Here is a 24,693-nt window from a genome sequence, read left to right on the forward strand (position 1 = left end):
AAACAATGCATTTTGAGCCTGTACATGTAAGGGCTTTGTCATTAAGGGGTTAAATACATTTAATTAACAGACGATCCGGGAGATTCGTTTTCTCATAACCGTCTTGAAATGATGATGTCATATCTCAGTAAGTCATGTGACTCTCGGGCATTTTTTTTTCTGTATTCACAAATAACAATGAGAAATCTGCATCTGTCAACAGGCAAGGAAGGCCGTATTTCGGAATCGGATCTCACAATAAAAGGTCAGCTTTGTTACACGTCAACAGGACGGAACAAAGCGAGCCGCCCGCCTGCGGACTCTCCCGCCAGCCGCGGACACAAAGACTTATAGAATAAACGGATTCACACATAACATGCGCTCCACTTTATCTCCGACTTTCAGCTTCATAAAGAGACACAAACGTTTTTCGATCTGTTTTTGAGCGTCTTTCCGATCTCATTTGTCAGAAAAGGGGCTTTTTTCCTATAATCTCGGGATAAAGGGGTGCACCTCGGTCTTTGCAATTCTTTCCTCCCATTTTCGCTGTTATCTCCTTGCCTTTTGTTCTTTTTTCCTCTCTTTTTCTTTTCTCCTTTCTTTCTTTCTTTCTTTCTTATCTCTTTTCTCTCCTTTTTCTCATTTGCAATACGATACAAATTCACGCGGCTGTAACCAAGACATTCTTTGGAACCGGATACATCTTTACGACCGCTCTACGTCCATTGCTAATATGTTTATTCGGAATGTTCTGGGTTTCCTCTTCTTATGGAATGTGAGAAATGGCTCAAAGTGTCTACTAGCTGAAGACCATGGAACTCAACTACTTCCAGGTGACTTCTGGTTCTTGCAAGTGTATGAAGACCTTCCATTCCCTCCACATAGTTTCCAAGACAAGGGCCATCCCATTCATAACATTTATGCTCTCATACCTCACTCAACAGCGCTCAACGAACCCAACTTTTACTCACCCGTCCGACAGAAGTGGAGTAAAAGTCCAGATGATGTTAGTTATGCCTATTACTGCCAAGTTTGGAATTTTTCGACCCATTTGTATCAAATGAGGTCGTCAAGGTAACTATAGAAAAAGAGGAAATGTGTAAGAATGAATAATTAGATAACTGAATGTACTTCTTCACGTGCATTATGGAGAAGATACGCTAGGCATCTCCAAATGCAACTAAATTGTGAGCAAATAAAATTGTGATTTTTAATTAAAAAAATCTTTCTTTCTTTATTTTTTTCTCTTATTTTTTTTTCTGGAAAACATTATTTTTTTAAATGCTCATGAGGCTGTTGGGGTTTTTCCTTGTCCTTTCTGTATCATTTGCCTTCATCGTAACCTAGAAGCATTGATACGTAAACACGAAAACCCTTAGCCTTGAAAGCACGGCACAGGTGAGCACACGGAGATCTTCTGTGTTTATTTACTCGCTAAGATAAAGCCATGGGTAGAAAATTATTCCAGAAGAGCAGATGACAGATGTTCCACCGATCTACAGAACCCCAGAAAAGCTACAGGTTCCGCCATCCCTGCTCTCCAATGCTTGTTTGCTCCATTGGTGGTAATGGCAGGAGTTGGAGGCTTCAGTCATAGATGTGGATGGCCACCAAGTCTCACGATTTTGCCCTTTTTTTTTTGCCCATCATCCCTGAAGTCAAGGTGAGAGGAAAGGTGAGTTTTGATTGACCTCCTTCATTAATGACTAAGGACACCAGAAACTGATAGCTGTCCTAATGCTTAACGATGGGATAGACGATGGGGTAGACATACGGCTCCTCAATCTACGACGAGACCAACGACTGATTAAGGTTTCAGCCTTTACAGCAGGAGAAACGGGCGACTAGATGGGGGCCGGATGGGGCCGATCTGCCAGCAGACTCTATATTTCTCTGTTTCACTGTATAGGTAATAATATACTTGGCACTTCCTAACGACCCAAATCAATATAGGTGACATATTCCAAAAGGTGTAGCTTATTGACTCATTATTTCCTTGGCAGATAATCTGCATTAAGCTCTCTTTGTCTCTTTCACCTTGGTTCAAAAAGCCCAATTACTACCTGACTACATTGTTACACACACTTTTTTAGTGGATCCAATATATCTTTGTCGTTGGTTGGTTGTGTGAGTTGACCCATTGGCCTCAGTGTTAAACCAGAACCAGTATTAGTTAAATAGTTATTATCAAAGAGAAATACGATATAAGTCAAGGGGAGCTACCTGGGTGTTGGGACCTTGCCTGGTCGAGCACTACCTTCTGTCTTGTTATCGGCCACCGAGTGAGCATCACGGGCCCCGGGCTATTGGCTTGTCTCTGGGTTATGAGTGTCGGTTAGCACCTTCAAGGTTAGCCTTCAAGTCCTGATGGCTATCGAGTGCCCAGTGGTTCTACTTTTTGGGAAAAGGGCCCCCACGTCCCATCAGCCTCCGCGCACCCCATGGGCTGTCAACGTCAAGAGTGAGGATAGCCCCGCTGTCCTCTTCTACGGGATTCCAACCAACATTTTTAGTCCATTACCAACGTTTAACAACAGCTGCAGAGTTAACGGACTCCAAACTGACCAAAAACGGCTGTTCTTCTCAGCCACACAAAGTTTAAATGCCCAATATTGTTAATAGTGATTTTTAAGAATTATTCTTGTTTAAGTGCAAATAAAATGTATTGATGAACGTTGGGGATCTGAAGAAGGCTCACGGAGGTCACAAGACGTTGGCCAACGTCCAACAAACCAACAGGCGTATTTGGCTCTCGCTACAGATGAGATCATTGTTAAAACGCGTGAAATAATACAAAATAACGAAATAACTGTGTGTGGCAGAGAAACGGCAAAATAGTTTATTACTTTCTGTAATATTCAGAACATTATTTCCCTTTTACTCTCACAGACAATAAGGATGCTGTAACCTCTAGAGAAACAATATTCATACCAACGACCCCGTATTATAACGCAAGCTGAACCGACACTATTCTACTACAGGAAATCTATCTTTCTTTCTCCCAGAGCATAACCCCCCAGCGCTGTATACAGTAATAATAACCCCAGCGCTGTATACAGTAATAATAACCCCCAGCGCTGTATACAGTAATATAACCCCCCAGCGCTGTATACAGTAATATAACCCCCCAGCGCTGTATACAGTAATATAACCCCCAGCGCTGTATACAGTAATAATAACCCCCAGCGCTGTATACAGTAATATAACCCCCAGCACTCTATACAGTAATATAACCCCCCAGCGCTGTATACAGTAATATAACCCCCAGCGCTGTATACAGTAATATAGCCCTCTAGCGCTCTATACAGTAATATAACCCTCTAGCGATGTATACAGTAATATAACCCCCAGCGCTGTATACAGTAATATAACCCCAAGCGCTGTATACAGTAATAACCCCCAGCGCTGTATACAGTAATAACCCCCAGCGCTGTATACAGTAATATAACCCCCAGCGCTGTATACAGTAATATAACCCCCCAGCACTGTATACAGTAATAACCCCCAGCACTGTATACAGTAATATAACCCCCCAGCGCTGTATACAGTAATATAACCCCCCAGCGCTGTATACAGTAATATAACCCCCCAGCGCTGTATACAGTAATATAATCTCCAGCTCTGTATACAGTAATATAACCCCCCAGCGCTGTATACAGTAATATAACCCCCCAGCGCTGTATACAGTAATATAACCCCCCAGCGCTGTATACAGTAATATAACCCCCCAGCGCTGTATACAGTAATATAACCCCCAGCGCTGTATACAGTAATGTCTGGTTTTATCTCATTTTGTCCCAATAATCTCCCTTTATCTGCAGACCTGGAGCTGCCGTTGCTGTCAGTCATCTGATATTTTGGGTGACTTTCCCGGCTCAAACACCACACTGACCGAGTTCGACCGAGTGATTAAGACCGAGCCATTGTATTGTTCCCCACAGGCAGTATGATAAGGAGTTGGGCTGTTTTTCTAGTAGACTGGGGGTCAGATAACAGACTTAGAACTGCCTGAAAATATTATATTATGGGGCAAAACAACTAAAGCGCAATATTTTGGAAAACGTAATTTTAATCTAATCTAATTCTAAGAGTTCAGACAAATATTTAAACAGATCTTTTGGGAATTGTAGTTGATATTTGATAATATCCTGAAAGTGTTACCAAGAAACAAAATGTCTTTGTAAATATAAAGCACTAGACAAATATTTCACTAAGGGGGCAGTTGCAGGGGGTGGGTGGCATTTTGGATAAAGTCTTCTTAGTCAGTTGTGTTTATTCACAAATTGTGTATGTTTGTCTGGCTAAAATGTTAAATATTTACAGTCGGTAATAGCGACGATGTGAATGGCCTCGCGTGTAAGGATCTTGTCAGGAAGTTGACCTTACTATTGGCGGACATTTATGATTTATATCCGGATTATAAGTGCTAATACTACTAACAATAGAGAGACTTCCCTAAATAAACAATCACCCGCAATAACATCTTTGTGAATGAATAATGGGGGGCAAAGTCCGTGGTCTCGTCTTAGATTCAGGAGCCGTATGTCTATCCCATGCATGTTTAATACCCTCGCTGGATTACCCTCTACCACTTCTGCTGGGAGGCTGTTCCACTGATCCACCACCCTCTGAACTCACCGCAAACTTTTAATGAATGTATCTTAACTCCCCGGAGTGGCATTTTCAAGCGGTGGCCCTTATACTGAGCGCCTTCTTTTTCCTGCATCCTCTGCTCCCCCTGTTTGTGGATCTCTCTTCTGCCAATGACCTGACTGACTCCTGCTTTGCATTAAGTATACACTCACTGGCCCCTTTATTAGGTACACGTTGCTAGTACCGGGTCGGACCCCCTCCTGTTCCACCACATTGGTTCAAGAAACCAATTAAATAAGTGGCCAGTGAGTGTATATATATATATATATATATATATATATAATTATTATTATTATTATTTTTTTTAATGGTAGATAAGTGTTTTTTTAAATTTTGCTTCTTTTTTCTTGTTCATTTCAACAGAATTATCGGAAAGGCTCACGCACACACCTTTACACACACAGACCTGCATCTAAGAAATGATACTAATACTTTGTGTATAAATCTCCCAGTTACATTACTGGTAATGACAATGGGATACAAAGTTAAAATGTTCCATAACGGTGAAGGCGAACCGACCTAAAAACGTGCCGGGTAACCAGACTTCCTCAGGATGCAGAAATTCCAGGAGTTAATCGCTGTTCCCCAAGCTGCCACTAGATGGCAGTGGTTAAACATCACTGTAAAACATCATCAATTACATATTATCATTATGTTATGATGTCATTATGCAAGATCTACATGGTGTTATTAAATTCCACTGCATTGTACAATTAATTAAAGATGGGCAGGTTTAACTGAACTACTTGTTGCCTGGGAACATTTTTCTCCCGCCACGCTCCATCCCTCACTGACTTCACTCTCTGAACTCCTCCAATCGGTAATTTAGCCCAGCGCCACAAAGACGGACTCTCAACTGAGAGGGGCTTTAGTTAGTGGCTTCCCGTTTGCAGCTGAATGGGGAATGATGCCAGTAAGCTGTCCCTTTAGACTAGACGATTAGACGATGGATTTGAATATGGTTTGCTTGAATAAAGGTGAATAAATGAAGAATTAGAAAGTTTAGTCCCCCAAATCGATTTTGTTTAATAAGTCTTGAATTCCATTTGCATAGCATAGCTTTCTTGCTCTACTTGGCTGGCGGTACTGAAACCAGGAAGTGCAAACAGAAAGCATACTTAAGTACACTTCCTGCACATGCAACAATGTTCAGCTAGCATGCATATGATTGGCTGTCATCCAGCTAAGCTCCCTAATATTTCTACTTGTCTGACCAGTATCTTGTGTGCTATATTCTCCGAGGAAAGTGTTCAAGCAGGGATTTCCAGTCAAAGAATTCACTATACATTTAGAAACAATTCCATTTCATTGCTGATACTTGGACCATACCATTTGGGCTTCTTGGAAGTCTCCATTTAAGATTCCTGGACCATTCCATTTCAAACCTCGAAACATTCCATTTCAACTTCTTCCATAATCTTGCATCTTTTGATATTTTTATCCCATTCTACTCCGTATCCTTGGGCCATTCCAGTAACAGAAGGAAACGTCAGCAGTATTTATTTTACCTTCTCACATCTCGTAACAAATGGTTACTGGAAGTTAGGGAAACAATGGTGGCTGACTGGTGGTGCGTGGAAACACATTAGATGGATGGGAATTAACCCATTTCCGCGCAGTGCAGAGGATGGTCACAATTTCTCTCTAGCTATGTTTAGCACTTCTATGTTTTCTTGGGAATTTTGTTTTCCCCAAAAAGAACAAACCTATAAAAAATTATTCAAATAAAGTCAGTGATAAGAGCAGCATAGAGGTCATATAAATGTTCATTATCCACCTGTTTTGGAAAGTATACGGGGAGGAAACTGTCAACTAACACAGCTTTTAGCATCCTTAAACTCACCTGAAACGCCCCACACATTTCCCCCATAAATGGGGGTGTGTCCCACGCTGTGGGTGGGAACCCCCACTGACATCAGCAGGACCACCCCCAACACCAACGAGACCGCCCCCAACACCAGCAGGAACCCCCACCAATGTGTTTTCGGGGTTTAACAGCTTTTGTCCCAAGGGAATATGCCAGACATGACCCCCTCATCATCTCTGGTTTGGTGGGGGAGGGTGTGACAGGGCCAGGCTAGCTGGCTCATATGTCATATGAAGTTTAGCCGGGTCACGGAGCACTTTTGTGTCCGGTTCCGTATACCGTGACCCGGTAATATATTATATTGTGTTTATTGTGTAACCGGCCCAGAGACTGATGTGGATTCAGCCCCAGCCTTCAAAGAGACGATCCTATAATCTGGCTGGGGCTCTTAATCAGCCAACACAGCCCTGTCTGCCCAGACGGCCCCCGCACTACAGGGGGGATAACACAGGTGGGGGAACCCATTGTATTCTGTAATCCCCTCACCTGATACATCCCCTGTATACTGATGGGATTTGTGATGGGATGTGGCTGATGGGATTGGGGGTTGGGTTCGGTACACATTGCATTGAGATTGTATAAAGTTCTGTGTGTTTGTAATAAAGAGAGTTCTTCTTGGTTTACTACGAATGGTGGTCTGGATGATCCGTAGATAGCTGAGTGCTATCCGTATGAGGGACTGACTGGTGATTCCTCAGCCCTCAAACAGGGGTACCCAGCCTTGGGTACGGGGACAACCGTGCAGAAGTCCTGGTTTATGCTATTCCCCCCGAGCTGGAGGCTGTTATGGATTGCCTGGTCCAAGAGGAATGGCAGCTCGAGAGGGACTATAAAGAATTGCTGCGGAGAGTGGAGCTCCAGGAGTTACAAGGAGACTGGGAGCATGGTACTACAACTTGTGGGAGTGGGACCGAGGTCCTCTTCACCTACTCCGCGGCCCCTGCCCTGGCGAGAAGAACCGAGGTCCTCGCCAGCAAGAAGAAGCGGAGGAGGAAGCCAAAAGCTCCAACCCAAGTCCTCACCAACAACCCTGGCTGCTCTACCCCGGCAGAAGAGATGACTGTCCCCACCGCCCGAGTAAGTGGCACAATCCCCCTCACCAAACCCCTAGCTATGCCCGTAGAAGCCAGGGCCCCAGACTGTCCCCCTGATTGCCCGAGTGTCCTGGAAGAAGCCCGGGTCACTGCCCCAGAGGTTCCCTATGAAGTCCCCGGTGACCCGGTAGAGGCACCATTCCCTAACCTAGCGAGGACGCCAGAGGGGCTGCCGAGTTCCCTGGGTCCTCTCAGTAGCCTGGCGCAGGCCCTGGTTCCTATCCCTGTGTTCTCCGAAGTGATCCCTGGTTCCCCAAGTGTCCTGGTAGAAGCCCAGGTCACTGTCCCAGAGTGTTCCTCTGACTCTCTCCGTGCCCAGGCAGAGGCACCTGTCCCAGAGAGGAAGATCGAGGGTCTGCTTAACCCTCCCGGTGGTCCAGTATTGGCACCTGTCCCTGCCCCGGAGTATTCCCCTGGGTCCCCTGAGTACCCCGCAGAGCTGCTTAGCTCGCCCAATAACCCTGTAAGGGCACCTGTTCCTGTCCCAGAGTGTCCCCTAGGTCACTCCAGTGTCCCGGTAGAGGCCTCGCTTACTACCTCTACGTGTTTCCCTGGTTCCCCGAGTGCCCCCGGCCCGATCAGCAGGGTTTTCCTTCCATGCAACCACCCTGGCCTGGCAGCTGCCCCAGACTCAGTTCCCAAGACTAGGGAGCAAGAGTCCCCACGTGCCCCTGTTACCCCGGTGAGGGGGATAGCCATGTGCCCCCGGCTGAGCTGGGACCGTCCTCCAATTCACAGAGGACTACTGACTATCCTTTTGGGCAACCAGGGCCCTGGCCCACCTTCAATGGATGATTCTGACAAAGGGGGCCATGAACTAAGGCCTGCACCTTTGAACTTTGTCCACTCGGACAGCCTGCAGCAGACCCGTGTGGATCTGCCTGGTCTGCCGGACCGTTGGTCAAGGGGGAGATCTGTGACAGGGCCAGGCTAGCTGGCTCATATGTCATATGAAGTTTAGCCGGGTCACGGAGCACTTTTGTGTCCGGTTCTGTATACTGTGATCCGGTAATATATTATATTGTGTTTATTGTGTAACCGGCCCAGAGACTGATGTGGATTCAGCCCCAGCCTTCAAAGAGACGATCCTATAATCTGGCTGGGGCTCTTAATCAGCCAACACAGCCCTGTCTGCCCAGACGGCACCCGCACTACAGGGGGGATAACACAGGTGGGGGAACCCATTGTATTCTGTAATCCCCTCACCTGATACATCCCCTGTATACTGATGGGATTTGTGATGGGATGTGGCTGATGGGATTGGGGGTTGGGTTCGGTACACATTGCATTGAGATTGTATAAAGTTCTGTGTGTTTGTAATAAAGAGAGTTCTTCTTGGTTTGCTACGAATGGTGGTCTGGATGATCCGTAGATAGCTGAGTGCTATCCGTATGAGGGACTGACTGGTGATTCCTCAGCCTTGGGTACGGTGACCCTGTAACAGAGGGAGGAAAGGAAGGAGGGGAGTTCTGCACGGGAAGGATTCGATCTGCATGGGAGTGTCCTCTGCTGTAGCTGGTTCCCAGCTGGTTAATTTACATAATGGGGCGGAGAGATTGTCCAATCAGTAATTACACTGTGATGTCAGAATGTTCACAAACTTTTTACTGCTTGCAAACTGTTCCTGTCCTAGCAGGGTTACTATCACTAATTTAGGGACTCAGAGTCATCTTGGGAGTCAGGCCCCCACCACCTCATGTTAAACCCCCGAGGAGACCTCTATATTGAAAAGAATCCTCAGTAGTATATAAAATATAAAATAATTGGCTCCAGACTGTGTGGCCTCGGATTCCTGCTCACCCAGTCATCTATTCACTACCCCAGATATTATACCAATGATGTCATAAGAAGTTCCTATAATTGCAGATATTTTGATGTCCCAAACGACATGCGACCAAAAAAAAAAAATAGCTTCATAGCAGTTAGTCTTTTGGGGGAAAACAAAGTTATTTATATAAAATTACTCTTCAAACTAGTTTTTAACAACATGTTTATTTTTTTGTTTCGCTAATTTCTTCATTATTGTGATATTTTCCTGTGGAATTTCTCACCTGAAACAAAACAGTAAATGTGACTCAAAGTCTTATCTGACATTCTGTAAACTTCCTATTTTTGTTCAATTAAAATCTCTTCAACGAGAAAGCAGAAAAAAAATGACTAGTAGAAATGAATAACACTATTTTTGGAAAGGCGGTGATTCATTTAATCATAATTACAGAATAATTGTATTTATAAGCATACGTTTTCTGGTAGAATACGGTCAGGTTTGTCCTCTTCGCATAAAAGTTGTTTTCTTAAAATTGGCTTTTTTTTGGTGTGGGGGGGGGGATTTCTTTTAAAACGGACTAGTTTATGATAATAAATAACCAACTGCTGGGGAAGTGTCTGTGATCGAGCTGATGTAAGGGTCCCAGCAGGGGTCAAACTTCAAGCCAGTCAGAAACATTAATCATAGCCCCAGAATCCATTCATCAAAAAACACAGGGGTTTAGGTTAAGGGTGTGAGGGCCTGCGGGAATTCTTGCCGCTACATAAATAAAAGATAATAATAATAATAATAATAATAATAATAATATACTAACAATAATAATAATATACAAACAATAATAATAAAATACAAAAAATAATAATAATAATAAAATGCTAAATACATCAATAATAATAATACAAATAACAATAATAAAATACTAACAATAATAATAAAAAATACTAACAATAATAATAATAACAATAATAATACATACTAACAATAATAATACTACTACTAATAAAATACTAACAATAATAATAATAATAAAATACTACTAATAATAGTCATAATAAATGTCCGGTTTCACACCATGTCAAATTCTGTGTGATGTCAGTACAGATAAGTTTGATTTGTTTATGGTAGCTTTCTCTCATGACATCTTTTTATCTTTATCGGCTTTTAACTTATCTTTTTTTTTTTTTTGTCGCATCCGGTTGATTAAAAAAAAAAAATTGTATCTTTGGATGTTCTGAGCTAGTATTTTTTTATATTAAAAAAAAATATATGATTTTACTCATAATGAGAATGGAATAAAAATGTTTTCGAAGGGGATGTTGCCCTCAACCTTTACCTTTCGATCAGCGTGGCTCAGGGCCGGAACGGAGCAACAGATCTGGGGTGAGTATGGGGGCGCCGATGGCTAGCGGCCGACCGAGAAGTTGCCTTGTATGCCAGATGACCAGTCCGGGCTCGGCAATGTTTGATGTAAGCCTGTGATCCCGATTAATTATTCTACCGGCAATTACAGGGACACTCCAGCCATCATGTGCCTTTTGATGCATATGATGGGCGAACGTCCCTTTAAATGTTCATGTCGGCTCCACTGCAAATGAAGGGGGGATTCCGCCTAATACCCCTATATACATTTGCCCCTTTCCCTGCCACCCCTCAGGTTTTTGCCATCCCTACGGTAAGCTTGAGTGATTGCTCCGTGAGCATACCAGGAGGGAGATTAGTATTGTTCATCCTTTTATATAGCGCCATCATATTCCGTAGTGCTGTACAATGGATAGACATAACAAGTAGTATATAGACATACGGCTCCTGAATCTAAGACAAGACCAACAACTGATTAAGATTTGAGTCTTTACAGCAGAAGAGAAACGGGCAGACGAGACGGGGGCCGAAAGGGGCCGATCTGCCGGCACATTTTATGTTTCTTAGCATCATTCTGCACTATATTCAGTAATTATAACGTCTGCATAATCTGTGGGAAGCCTAAGAATCGGTAAAATAAACCACAACTTACAGTAATGATAGAGTAAATCGGCTCAGCTGAGCGCTGATTTACTCGCAGTTAGAGAATAAAGATTTGGCACAGAGGAAAAAGAGACAAAAGAGGCCTCTCATTAGGGCTTTGAAAAAAAAGCCAGTAAGTGAACATCAAGCCCCCAGAAATCCTAATTATCCGATGGGAACAGACGATATCCTTTACGTCATTCAAGCAGAGAAAATGAAAGGGGTTTAGACCGCGGTGCATGTATACATGCCAACAGGCTTAAGCACCCGGTCTTTACACAACTGCCAGGCAGCACCCCCTTTTAAAAGCTCCTTTTACAATTGATGGTTGTTCTTCAGTTGTCTCCAGGATTCCAAAGTGAAGTCGATGGCGACAGCCACCAAATAAATGGGGAATGTGAGAATTTAGCTCTTTTGATGAACAAAAAACATTCATTTAATAACGTGGGTGGCTTAAGAGCGCTGGGTAAAATTATGGCCCATTCATGTTTTACGGAGGCTTTATAATGAGCGGATTAAATTGCCTTAACATGGGTATTTTAAGAAAATAACGGGGTGAAAAGCAAGACAGTTGGGAGGTATGGCTAAATATCTAAGATGGGCCAAAAGGCAGAATGGGTGGATGCTGGTGGGACGCTGGTCACCACGGGCTAAAAACTTTTGAGCTGCAAATAAAATGGGCATCATGGGGTGTGATAGAGTGCGAGTATGATGGCGAATGAGGTGTGATAGAGTGCGAGAATGATGGCGAATGAGGTGTGATAGAGTGCGAGTATGATGGAGAAAGGTGTGATAGAGTGCAAGTATGATGGCGAATGAGGTGTGATAGAGTGCGAGTATGATGGCGAATGAGGTGTGATAGAGTGCAAGTATGATGGCGAATGAGGTGTGATAGAGTGCGAGTATGATGGAGAGTGAGGTGTGATTATTATTATTTATTGTTTTATATAGCGCCATCAAATTCCGTAGCGTTGTACAATGGGTAGACAGGACATAACAAGTAGTACATAACATAACAAATTGACTTACAGAGACAACAGGTGAAGAGGGCCCGGCTTACAATCTATAGGATAGACTTTGATAGTGAGTGAGGTGTGATAGACTGTGAGTATGATGGCGAATGAGGTGTGATAGAGTGCGAGAATGATGGTGAGTGAGGTGTGATAGAGTGCGAGAATGATGGTGAATGAGGTGTGATAGAGTGCGAGAATGATGGTGAATGAGGTATGATAGAGTGGGAGAATGATGGAGAGTGAGGTGTGATTATTATTATTTATTGTTTTATATAGCGCCATCAGATTCCATCGCGCTGTGCAATGGGTAGTCAGGACATAATTAGTAGTATGTAACATAACAAATTGACTTTCAGAGACAACAGGTGAGGAGTGCCCGGCTCAAAGAGCTTACAGTCTAGATGATAGACTTTGATAGTGAGTTAGGTGTGATAGAGTGTGAGTATGATGGTGAGTGAGGTGTGACACCCGTGGCTTCCTGACAGCTGAGTGTCACTTGCAGCATCTCACCTCAAAACACAACACAATTCTTCTTTTTTTTCTGCACGCGTCTCCTCGATTTCACTGATCGGAATTTTTTGGATGTGCCCCAAGCTCTAGTTTTGAACATACAGACATCTTTATACAAACAGCCCCAGAATTCCTGCTGTAAAGACGTTGGTCTCGTCTTAGATTCAGGAGCCATATGTCTATCCCATGCATGTTTAAGACCCTCGCTGTATTACCCTCTACCACCTCTGCTGGGGGGCTGTTCCCCTTATCCACCACCCTCTCAGTGAGGTAAAACTACCTTAACTTACATCTTTGCCTCTGACCCTCTAGTTTTAGGTTGTGACCTCTTGATTTTAATCGAACTTAATGACGTAGTCGTTAGAGATGGAATGCGGTTGTGTAGTCTGTTTTTCAGTGACCCCCCCGAAACATGCACATAGAGGATAGAATAAAGCAACTCGGAAAACAGCTTTAGGACAAAAGGCCCTTGTAAACCAGCGTACGGCTCAAAGAGCTTTAAAACTGCTGAGTGAACAAAAGGTCGTCCATCAGACATCTGGGAATGTTGCGTAATCTTCGGTTTCGGTCCAAGTAAGAAAAAACCCACAAAGAGAGGCTGTTTGTTGCTGCACAATGGGTTTGTGTTCGGGACAATGGGATCGCCTAAATAACTCGATAAAATCTGCAACCTAATTACAAACTTCAGCATTAATCAAAAGACGTCTAATTTTCTTGCACCATGCACAGTATATTATTGACAACACTTTTCATACAGACAATGCTTGGTTCTGAGTCCGGCACCAGTTAAATAATAAATATAGAATAAAAGATGATACATTTATAATAAATACAAAATAAAATATAATTATCCTATAATAAATATAAAATAAAAGATGATAACTCTATAATAAATATCTAATGAAAGATTATTAATTTATAATAAATATAGCATAAAAGATTATACATTTATAATAAATACAAAATAAAATCTAATTATCTTATAATAAATATAGAATAAAAGATGATAATTCTATAATAAATATCTAATGAAAGATTATTAATTTATAATAAATATAGAATAAAAGATTATACATTTATAATAAATACAAAATAAAAGATGATTATCCTATAATAAATATAGAATAAAAGATGATAATTCTATAATAAATATCTAATGAAAGATTATTAATTTATAATAAATATAGCATAAAAGATAATTATTTCATAAAATAAAAGATGATAATTATATAATACAAAAGAATTATAAGATGATAATAATATAATAAATATAGAATAAAATAATACTTCTATAATAAATATAGAATGAAAGATTATTAATTTATAATAAATATAGAATAAAAGATGATAATTCTGTAATAAAAATATAAAAAATGTATAATAAATATAGAATAAAGGATGGTAATTCTATAATAAATATTATTATATCTCTGCCCATTATTTTAACTCAATAAAAATGCTAATGATTCTCTATAACATATTAATATTTTTTTTATTTCTCAGGCAGTTTATGGTTATTTGATGCAAATTTTGATTATTGGACAGAGTGGTAAAAGATCACATGTCTAAAACCCCTTTTCCTTTAATCTTGAACAATAACAAACATGGTGGATGTTAGAGAACCATTTCATCCTTAAACCAGTGTCCTGTGTATATGACCTAATTCCATGAAGTCATCGGAAGACCCTCATTATTCATGTCATTAAGCGTCATTACCCAAGATGGAAGTACATTTTTACATAAAGCATTAATAGACAGCTGGTTTTACTCATTTATCTCCGGAATACATCAAAGCCGCTATCATTATATCACGTATCCATTCAGCCTGTAACCATCTGCTTCTTGAAACACAGACGCACAATGTGTGGTCTGACAATTCCTACACAATCCAAAATGCCACTTGTTGTTACAGCTTTGGCTGCAGACTCCGCTATTCTTCTGATCAGAGATGTTTTTCACAGGCATAAGCCTGGGTTGGAGGCATCTATTACATGAACATACACTTTCACTCTAATACCATACAGTAACACGCACACACACATGCTAACGCCATATACCGAAACACACGCTAACACTATAAACTAACACACACATTCTATCACCATACAGTAACACACACGGTCTAACACTGTACACGTATACACACATTCTTGTTCACTTTAACACCAAACACTTTTTTTTTTTACCAGAAGTATGCTATGATTTTGTTACGTTGTTATAAGGAATCTCCACAGTGATGCGTTACGGCGGTTGTCAGGTGCCCGGGGGGGGGGGGTGTCACGTAATTTATTAGAGTGGCAACTTGCATGATGGGAGAGGGAGAAAGAGTGAGTATGTGTGTATGTATGTATGTGTGATTGTTTGGTGTTAGGGTGAGTGTGTGATAGTGTATGAGGGTTGGAGAGTGTGTCTATGTGAATGAGCGTGTGTTATGGTGTTAGTGTGTGCGTCAGCATATGGTGTTAGTGTATGTAGTGTAAGTCAGAAAAGTTGAAGCTGTAATAGCTGCAAAGGGAGGACCAACTACATACTAATGTCTATGTATTTAGAATGTGATGTTGTCAAAGTCCCTGTTGGTGTAATGGTCAGGTGTCCCAATACTTTTGTCCACATAGTGTATGTTTGTGTATGTTGTTATCACAAGTGTGTGTTAGTATTTGGTGATAAAGTGTGTATAGGTGGGTGCGTTAGTGTATGTGTCAGCGTGTGTGTGTGGTAGGGTGTCAGTATATGGTGTCAGCATGTGAGGATGTCAGCTTATCCCTTACGAAAAATTACTGCAGTTTTTCTGAAGTAATACTGCAGTTTTTTGGACATGAAAAAACTGCAATACTGCACATTTACTGCAGTTTTACTGCATTTGTACTTCACGGTACTGCAGTTTTACTGCACATTTACCGCACTTTTTTTTTTTATATTGCAAACCTGCAGTTGTACTTCAATGCACTGTAGCTTTATTGCATTTGTACTTCTGTACAAAAATAACTGCGGTAAAACTGCAATACAGTGAAGTACAAATCCAGTAATACTGCAGTAAATGTGCAGTATTGCAGTTTTTTCATGTCCAAAAAACTGCAGTATTACTTCAGAAAAACTGCAGTAATTTTTTCGTAAGGGATGGAAGGACTTGCTTTTATATAATGTTTTATGTCTTATAATAAAATAACAAAACAGCTGTAACCAACCTGCGAAGGGGGAGCTGACCCCTGTCCTTCTGTTCTTTTTCTCTAGAAGGATCTTCCTGGAACATGGAGATCTCTGCAGACGTGAAGATTCCCGGGGTGCACAGCTTGGACCAAATGCAGTGGGACAGCTGTCTAAATAACAGAGCAATGCGAGTCCTTTACTTATGAAGATAACATTTAAAGGGTTAATTTGGATATTTGCTGTTTCAGCATTTTAACAAAAAGACCAAAAACGTAAAAAAAAAAATCCAGACCACAGCCATTATAGCTAATGTATCCTTAATGTCTTTAACGCACAGCCTTATTTCATGACACGCTAAGAACATGGTGTCAAGAATTACTGTGGTAGTAGAAGCGTTATGAAAAACTCATGTACAGACACCAGACAAGCCTTTCCCTCAGAAAGCTCATGGTGCTGCCACAACCACAAGGGATTCTGGGTAGACGCATGCAAATAAGGTCAACAATGATCACCTGTATACAGTGCTGGGGGGTTATATTACTGTATACAGCGCTGGGAGTTATATTACTGTATACAGCGCTGGGGTTATATTACTGTATACAGCACGGGGGGTTATATTACTGTATACAGTGCTGGGGGGTTATATTACTGTATATAGCGCTGGGGGGTTATTACTGTATGCAGCGCTGGGAGTTATATTACTGTATACAGCGCTGGGGGGGTTATTTTACTGTATACAGCGCCGGGGGTTATATTACTGTATACAGCGCTGGGGGGGTTATATTACTGCAAAAAGCGCTGGGAGTTATATTACTGTATACAGTGCTGGGGGGGTTATATTACTATATACAGCGCTGGGGGTTATTTGGGGGGGTAGGTGCACATTATGTTTCTGTGACAGGAAATATTGGGGTGGAGGTAGGTGCACATTATGGTTCTGTGACAGGAAATATGGGGGGGTAGGTGCGCATTATGGTTCTGTGACAGGAAATATTGGGGGGTAGGTGCACATTATGGTTCTGTGACAGGAAATATGGGGGTGGAGGTGCGCATTATGGTTCTGTGACAGGAAATATTGGGGGGTAGGTGCACATTATGTTTCTGTGATGTCACGCATATATATAATTATGCAAATTAAAATGGCCAGTATTTTTTTACAAGAAAGGTGGCAACGCTAAATGCTGGGGGGGAGTATATTACTGTATACAGCGCTGGGGAATAAAATTATAAGGATAGTTTTATCGAATAACATGCTTGTTTCTTTAAAGGCTAAATGCGTAGATTGTAGTTGGGTTGTAGTCTCAATACTGTGTAATATATGAATGTTTTTTTTCCTCCCCATGTCCTTGAGGTTTTTTTGCAGGCTGTCATTCAGTAATTAGAAATTACACAAAAAAACTCGCTGTCAGATACGGCGCCAAATCCGAGGTTTGCAGCACTTCCTTGTATAAACCACAGAGCCGGCCAACCCGCCGCCTCCGCTTTTGGTTTAGTCAAACATACGATTACATGAAATATGACCCGTTACACATCGCATGGTGACTTAATGTGCCCCAGCACTGATCAAACTTTTACTTTTCCCATCAAATCAATTGAATACGTTATTTATAATATTTGCTACGGCCAAAGAGGGGACTTTTGAGTGAATAATTTAAAGGGATTTGTGTAACTGAGTATGACATTTATTAGAGGAATAATGGATTTTCTATACACATTATCGGGGCGTTTAGGGCTGTAGAACCCTGCGATACCCTCATACCCAGCAAACATTCTGAGCCCCTAGGAAAGAGGGGCATTGGGGAGGAAAGGGGGGCTTTGGGGGCTTGGACTAGAAACCAGGACTGGAGAAACTAACCAGGAACACATCACAGTATCATTTATTTTGTGTTATCTACGTTGTTTCTGCACTCATGTTTAATATCATTTTTTATTTAAATTTAGAAATTCCGAGAAACAGAGAATTTCTACTTATATATAAAACAGAAGCCCCTTGAAGTCTCCTAAAAAAGAGTCGGGGGAGTATAATATGTCAAATTTCTATAATATAATATTTATATACTCCCGTTTTTAGAAAAAATATTTAAGATTAAAAACTGCATTTGGAGTTTCGGATGGGGGGGGGGTTCTTCTAACTTCTTATTCTTTAACTCCTCTTCTCTTGCTCCATCACTGACAGAGATTAGCGCCATGTACACAATAATAATATAAAGAATACAAAGAGATATTAGTAGCGCCATAACCTGCCACGTTAAGGCACCCCATGGGAAGTGAGAAAAATCAATGCGATGACGGGGGGGGGGGTTTGAAACTTTAAGGCCAGCGGCCGCCTGATGACATCAATGGCTGGTTATGCCTGATCCTGGCACCCCCCATAAAGAAAAATGCATATTAAATTAAGTAACCCTAACCCTCTGTTAATACTTTAATACACATCCTTCAAAAATAAAGCACCTCTCTGATATAGAAGCTGCAGCCCTGCTGCTGCAGCTCTCATCTTCTTCCACGGTCTGCCGATTCTTGCCATCGATTGGCAGCTTGAGTGGGGCGAATCATAAGAGCCAAAATGCAAATCACGGCCAGCGTCCCTTTAAATAACGTGTAGCGGTGGAGAAGATGTGTGTTGATTGTTTATTGGATACAATTATTGCTTAATCAGCTCCGGGAACACTTTCTTAAAGCATAATGGCTGGTTTGAGGAGAAGTGCTTTCAGAACAGATGTAACACAAACATTACGTTATCCAAGGAGACGCGGCACTCTAAAATCTATACCATCACCATATCCAGTGTTTGCAAAATTATTTTAAGTGGCTACCAACTCTTTGCTCTGGCACAAGACGGAACATTATGTAAGATTAATGGGAACTGAGACGGAGGACGCGTCCATAACGCAGATTTAATCTACTCCATTAGAAACCTCAAATCAAATAATGCCCAGCGAAGTGGATTCGGGGTGACGCAACCAACGGTAAAGACGCAGCTGCAGCGAAGCCGTGGGTTTCAACTAGCTTAATTAACATTGACATTTACTGGTTATAACACGATCTTGGGTTCCGGCCTGTGTCGGATGGGGGTGTGGCTAGGGGGTAGGGACCCCCAGAAGTAGGCAGGATTGAGGGTGTGGCCACTCACCCGCCTTACCCGAATAGCCACCTCGCGACACAAGCTTCAAGTAGGGGCTGCAGTTTGTTTTCGGACAACGAATTTTGTTTCCTGTCCTTCTTATTCGGAAATTTTAATTACAATCCGTACGAACACAAGTTTAGCAAAAATGAAGAAAACCGGGACTGTTAGGAGGTATGGCACAGTCACGTACATCTTGTTTACATAATTATACACTCATATGACACTGTTCTAAATCTGTGAGGGGTGGGGCTTGTCAGATATTTTATCATAGAAAACATGTATTTCACATATTCTGTATTTTACATGAAATCAAAATGGAGTCAGATCCATTTTATTTTACTTAATCATGTAGTGATTATTTCTTTTTGTCCTTGTTCCCTCTATAATAGAGAACAAAGGAGTATTCATGTATAATGATGTTTCAGCGTATATATGATACAATTAATGTTATCTTCCATGAGAAAGTTAAGGATTAGACACTGCATATCCTTAGAAATGTAACTTGGAATGGGGGATACGTCGTAAGACTACCAAGGCCTGAGTTACTATCTAGGAGGTAACACCTGGCGATTAGGGTGACCAAGGATAAATTCCAAACACATATGTAATGGTTTTAAGTTAATTCTTAGACCAGAGCGTCTCTCACAGGTAAATTAAGAAATTACAACGGTGTAAATATGAGTAGAAATCCTAATTTTAATGGGTAAAACCCACCGTTATGATTGGAGAATTCCAATCAAGAGGTGGAGGCTATGATAATAAGCTCTGTTTTTAAGCTTATGTCTTGGATAATTCAAGAAAAAAAAAAAAAGGAAAAGGACGGACTTATTCACCAAATTTACCCCAGAGTATTGGAATCTAAAGATCCTGGCACCATATTTCACTCTTGGAGTTACTTTGAGTTCTAACCTATATAACTTTTAGAAAGTTATATTCTTTTCCACTTAATTTCTTGCCACTGAACCTGGATTAATTTCTACAAGTACCAGTTGGACAACAGCAACAAGCGGTGGTAAATATAATTGTTTTTTTATTCTGAATAGAGATGAATTTTGTCTTCTTCGTATAGAATTCCCTGTTTCTGGGAAATAATATATTGCATTATTGTATATGGCGGCTTGTGAGACTGCAGCTTATAACCCGTGATAATAACAATAATGAAAAGGTATTTTTACCTGTAGATGAAGTTTGACATCATTTGCATCTATTAGAAATTTCACTAATACTCGTAGACATTATTAAATTACTTTTTAATTTGTCATATTAGTTAAACTAATATAAGAGAAATAGTGATATCTTTATTACTGCCCGGATTATTATCAATTTTTGGTTGCTGAGTGGACTGGAAATTAATTGTGTGTTAGACTCATATAGTACTAATTCATATTGATAACTATCGATAATATATTGTATTTGAATTGATTTAATTTTGACATGTTTTAAGAACGTTGTGTTTTATATTATGCACTGTGTGACTCATACATAGATTTTATAAATTGTATTCACAATAAATAATATTTTGATTGACTATCGTGGTGATATCTATCTAATTTGAATTATAATTTTCGGCGATCTGAAAGAATTTAGGATCGGAGATAAAATATAGGGTATCTCCTTAAATTAATATTGTGGATGTGGTCCTACAATATTTGGTAGCGTCGTTATTTTGCGTATGTGATAAAATATTGGTTTTGCCTATTTTGTCTCATTAATATCCCTAACAGGCTAGAACGACAGGGAGGCAGGGCTCCGTGGGAGTGGGAGGGGAAGTGGCCAAATACTGCTTCCCTGCCAGGAGAAAGAGGAAGGTGACCCGGAGACCCAGAGAAGTATCACTTTACCTGGAAACCTTGGGTCAAACCCAGAGAGTTCACAGGGATGAAAATCCCACATTAATTATTTAAATCAATTATATGGCAAAGTAAGACTGAAACATAAAAATATCTGCGATTAGAGATATATTTATTGAGCGATTCCTATCATTTTAAATGTGCGTAACGGGCTTTGACTAATAACTCCCGTATTCACCCGGCAAACAATCTGAGATACTAGGGAAGAGGGAGATCACGGGAGGAAAAAGGGCCTCTGGGATTTGGGGTACGGGGAAGGGACAGTTGGCAGGTATGATTTCTATAGACAAACGCCATTTGATAAGGGACAAGTAAGCTCTGTTTTGACCGCAAGTCTCAGCACACCCCACGACTCCCCATCAGTGTCATTATAGAATCCTAATTTAGCAGCAACCGAAAGGTCGAGAGGATTAAGTGAGTTCCACGCCACCGGGTAACGTCATCTTCCAGCTCTTAAGTTACAACTCACATTCTGAGAGCTGTATTGAAGTGTGGGAAAGTGACACAAGTCAAGTCAAGTCACTTTGTAGAAATGTCCCACTTGCTGCCATGGTGACCGCACCATGATTACTGCTTTGCCCCAAAACTCATACTTCTTATTTGTGTTACATAACAACAAAAGCAACCTTGTTAATAGCCACGTTAACGTCTTCCCTATCTCTAGCAATATACATTTAGTTTCATGGGGCAGATTAACAATTGACCATTGGCCCCGGGGCCCCTAGTGGTGGACGGCCCTCCATCTGTTGCAATGTAAATTATAAAGAAGCATGCACTGAAGGAATACAATACTGTGATGGGTGATGTGGGAGGTCAGATGGGAGCCCACATGGGCATACCTGGGAACTTCTGGGCTCCGGCTACCCAGAGCCTTCCCTTGCGTGACGCGGCCAGGACCGCCCACTGATGTCAGCAGGCGGTCCTGTGACGTCGGCAGGCATTCCCGCTGACGTTGGGGGCGTTCCCACTGATGTTAGCGGGAAACACCCCCTTTTAAAGGGAAAATGGGCGGGGAGTGGGGCGTGTCAAGACCCCTCTCCTGTGACCCAGAAAGTTTCCAGGTATGCACATAGGGCAGGGGTCCTGTCCCTTGCACCAGGGGTATTTGCAGACAATCAGACACGCTTCATTTTGGGTGTAGGCTCAGTGATGGCCGACTTAGTTTCCTATTTCCTGTCATGTGACAGGATCAGCCAGTAAGAAGCTGCTATATGGGTCACATGTTATAACCAGTAAGAGCGGCAGCTGCATGGCACTCTGATTGTACGGAAAAGGCAAGGATCAGAGTTACGGCGTCAGGATCCCCCATCCAGCAGCCGGCAGTCACAGGAGCAGAGATACTCTGCGCAGGCAGATGCTGGGATCTGTGTTTTGGGGGTCAGTGTGTATGCCGGTGTGTGTATGTATGTTTATATATATATATATATGGAATATCTCTCTATCTGCTCTATTTTATCGGATCCACACATTCAGTAACTATTAACACCTTCAGCCAGTTTGTGGGAACAAACACTTGATTTGCATGACGGCCCCACTGGCTTTGTCCTGGGCCCCCTTACATATGATTCTCGGGGAGCCATCCAGTCCTGGGTTGACTTGTGCTATGACTGTCTATGGGGCAATAAAAAACCATATCAGCATTGTAGAAGCCCCTCTTGTAACAGTGTTGCCCCCTCTGACCTCGATCTGCCCCGATTTTATTCATTTTGGACGGCGTAGAGCAGACGGCAGATGACCGCGTCTCTTCCCCTCGCCACCGCCGATAACGATTCAGACCACGAGTCCAATAAAACCTCATCGATGATAAGATGTTCCGTTACTTCACAGATAAAAAGCCGGAGGAAATGAGCCGTTTCCTCCTCCTCTGAAGAAGAAGTTAACGTATCGAGAGCAAACGTCCAGCACTGAAGCCCGGCGGCGGACGACTGTCAGCTCACGTGGTTTCTTCTATTAAACACGGAATGATTTCCTACTGGAAGGCAGTCACCGTGGACTTGACTATTACTATGAATGTAAACATCAAATGTAGAAATAACAGCTGGCTATGATTAGTTATTATTCATCGGTTTCCATATCGCCTCCATATTCCGCAGCGCTGTACAATGGGTAAACAGGACATAACAAACAGTGCTCAACATAACATTTTTGGTTTAAGTTTGGTTTCTCCTCCTGTAAAGACTCAAACCTTAATCAGTCGTCGGTCTCGTCTTAGATTCAGGAGCCGTATGTCTATCTCGCGCATGTTTAATCCCCTCACTGTATTACCCTCTACCACTTCTGCTGGGAGGCTGTTCCGCTTACCTACAACCCTCTCAGTAAAGCAAAGCTTCCTTATCTCATATATTATCCAGAGCTTTTTAAACAAAAGGTACAGGCAGTGATACAAATACTGTATACCTTTAAACGTTCTGTCCCTTGGTATACAAAAAGGGTTTGTACTTGTATTACTGAAATACGGGAAGGGAAGGACGCGCTATCATTAAATCTCTCTCGGTATAAAGCACGGTAATTAATTGCGGTCGACCTTCATAAACATGAATATTGTGGGAAGTTCTTGATTTCTAAACCACCCGTATTTGTTTTAAGCCTCGATCTATTGTGCTGCCCTGATTTCCGCAGCGAAAGAACATGATAAATTGCTACAGAACAGCAAATAACTTGATTTATTGGAATGTATGTTTTTTATTCAGTTAATCCGCTGCTCGCACGTTCACCTGGTGCGCAAATAATTCACTAAAACTGTTCACACGACTGTTAAAGTGGTCCTACCGGTCTGTATTATTCAGTATAGAATTATTGTTTACGAAACATTCGTTTCCAGACTGTTATAGTATACAGTAATAACCCCCCAGCGCTGTATACAGTAATAACCCCCCAGCGCTGTATACAGTAATATAACCCCCCAGCGCTGTATACAGTAATAACCCCCCAGCGCTGTATACAGTAATAACCCCCCAGCGCTGTATACAGTAATATAACCCCCCAGCGCTGTATACAGTAATAACCCCCCAGCGCTGTATACAGTAATATAACCCCCCAGCGCTGTATACAGTAATAACCCCCCAGCGCTGTATACAGTAATAACCCCCCAGCACTGTATACAGTAATATAACCCCCAGCGCCGTATACAGTAATATAACCCCCAGCGCTGTATACAGTAATATAACCCCCCAGCGCTGTATACAGTGATATAACCCCCAGCACTGTATACAGTAATATAACCCCCAGCGCTGTATACAGTAATAACCCCCCAGCGCTGTATACAATAATATAACCCCCCAGCGCTGTATACAGTGATATAACCCCAGTGCTGTATACAGTAATATATCCCCAGCACTGTATACAGTAATAACCCCCCAGCGCTGTATACAGTAATATAACCCCCCAGTGCTGTATACAGTAATAACCCCCCAGCGCTGTATACAGTAATATAACCCCCAGCGCTGTATACAGTAATATAACCCCCAGCGCTGTATGCAGTAACATAACCCCCAGCACTGTATACAGTAATGTAACCCCCCAGCGCTGTATACAGTAATATAACCCCCAGCGCTGTATGCAGTAATATAACCCCCAGCACTGTATACAGTAATATAACCCCCCCAGCGCTGTATACAGTAATAACCCCCAGCGCTGTATACAGTAATAACCCCCAGCGCTGTATACAGTAATAACCCCCAGCGCTGT

The sequence above is a fragment of the Sceloporus occidentalis genome, unplaced genomic scaffold (assembly GCF_023333645.1).
Source record: "Sceloporus occidentalis isolate IW3139 unplaced genomic scaffold, rSceOcc1.0.p SCAF_137, whole genome shotgun sequence".
Lineage (NCBI taxonomy): Eukaryota > Metazoa > Chordata > Lepidosauria > Squamata > Phrynosomatidae > Sceloporus > Sceloporus occidentalis.